The sequence below is a fragment of the Frankliniella occidentalis genome, unplaced genomic scaffold (assembly GCF_000697945.3).
Source record: "Frankliniella occidentalis isolate FOCC.00 unplaced genomic scaffold, Focc_3.1 Scaffold403, whole genome shotgun sequence".
Taxonomy (NCBI): domain Eukaryota; kingdom Metazoa; phylum Arthropoda; class Insecta; order Thysanoptera; family Thripidae; genus Frankliniella; species Frankliniella occidentalis.
The window spans coordinates 69955-72196 of record NW_026267525.1 but is presented as its reverse complement, the minus strand read 5'-3'; positions in this window follow the sequence as shown (position 1 = coordinate 72196).

Sequence of the window (2242 nt, the reverse complement as noted above, 5' to 3'; positions counted from 1 at the left end):
AGCAGCCTATAAAAAGTAGTGTATCGCGGCACAAATTGAGCCATGAGCTGCCCGACCGGCCCGTCCCGCCGCCACATGGCTCCGCCATGAGCGTCCTGCTGCTGCTGATCCCTTATGTCACTTGATCCTGTCGCCCCGGCCCCGCCGCGGCCGCCCCAGATTCGCTGGGCTTGTTTGTTCCTCGTGTCATCGCCCTTCCTCCTCCCCCGGTATAATCTGCGTATAGGAAGGACCTTGCAAAAAAAGTATTTACACTTTGCAAAATCTTAAACACAGCTCGCACAGCACCAAATTTAGAAGTTTCAAAACATCACATATTTTAAATTTGGCTTATTTGTTAAAGGACTAGGGTTTTTAATTTTCCTTAAATGTGTTTTTGGAAAGTTTTCAAGAACTTGTTATGAATGTCTGTTTTGTTTTTGTTTCTGAAACGTTTCATTTTTTTCCAAAATTTTCTGAAAACATCTTAATTTTTTCAAAATATTTTCTTGAAAAGTTTCGAATTTCTCGCCATGTGGGACAAAGGCATGGCCTGCTTCCGCGTGTGGACGCGCCTGGTGCGCCATGGCCGGCGGGCCCTTTGACTCATGACGCTCATTAAAGGTTACGGCCTGATGAGCACAAGTTGGCATGCGCGAGGCCACTGTAATGTCCGGCTGCAAACATCACTCTTCGTTCGCAAAGTGTAATTTTTTTCCACCCCGCGCATGCACGAAGTTTTTTTCCCTCTGTTTTCCTCTTTCTCTTATTTCATCCCGCCCCGGTCTGGAAAAGAGCCAGCCCTGATTAAATGGGAGAGCACTCTTTTGCTTCGCGCCCAAACTTTGCTTAACAATCCGCCACTCTCCGTCGCCTTCATACACCCGACATGGATGACACTGTACCCCGTGACGTCGTCCCTGCGAGGGGCTCCGAACTCAAGTTCACTGTGAATATAGTGTGCCACATCTTGATCTTGAAACTTCGGTAATTTCCCGGTACACCTTTTAAAGATTTGCTTCTCAAGCGCTTATTTGAAAATGTCAACTACATTTATTTTTCTTGAGAAATCAAGTGCGTTATTCTCCATGTGTTGTGTGTAACTAGTAGTTTTTTGTTTGTTTTTTTCAATTCTATATTTGGCCGCGTGTTCTCTGAAAAGTTTTCACACGGCATGTGTGCTGTGCAAATATAGGGCTGCCATCCCCCCCCCCTTCTCTCTCTCTCTCTCTCTCTCTCTCTCTCTCTCTCTCTCTCTCTCTCTCTCTTGGGCGAGGGTCGCTGACCCCTCGGGTCTCATGCAGGACGAAAGAGGGAGGCGCGAGTGACGATCGTAAGGCCGGAAGCCAATGTGATCGGGGAGGCTTGAAGCTGATGGCCAGATCTGGATCCAAAGCCAAAACGCCACTCAAGTCAACGAAGCGGTCGCAGAAGTTACGTGGGTTTGTCTACTGTGTGACCGCAAGGGGGGAGGGGGGGGGGGGGGGTCGGGGCGTCTCGGCCCACACTAGTGGCTCACATATGAGTGCGACAGAGACGGGAGGCGTGCGGCCCAAACTGGTAACGCCCCCCCCCGAGAGATATGCACGATGAGAGCTGGACGGTGGCCAGACCTGTCAAAGCTCCCGACAGCTGTAGTTGACAGCAATGTTTCCTTATTCAACAAAGGGTATCGAGAAAAGAAAAACGACGTGTAACTTTTTTAATTGGGCTAATAAAGTCGCTGTTTCGGGAAACGTATATAATTTCGGGTTTGGTTTTGTTTAATCTGTTCGCGAGTAATAAGATGAGATTAATGTTCCACCGGAACTTTGCCAATGAAAGTTCGCCATGTGTGTTCCTTGTCGCGGAAAACGAGTTTAGTGGAGTCGAATTAGCTCTGAGCGGACTGCCCCGGCGCGGCACGCCCCGACCCCGCCCCACCCTGAGTGCCACTGACATCCTAATGAAAACTTTGGGAAGCGGGATGACTCCATCAGAAACAAATATCGCGCCGGCCTCCCCCGTCACATTCAATGTAAATCAAAACGCATTTACAACGACAGATGTCTCGCATCCCCCTCGCGCCTACTCCCCCGCCATACGCTTCCCGCCACCACCACGCCCCACCACGCTCCCGCCACGCCCCGCCACGTGCGAGGCCCACTTTATTGACGTTGACGCTTGTTGAGACGGGGACGGTCCGAATAAACGGGACGGGATGCAGCGGCAGACACTCTTAAAAAAGAAAATCTACAAATTTAAACGATCGTTTGAATATGGA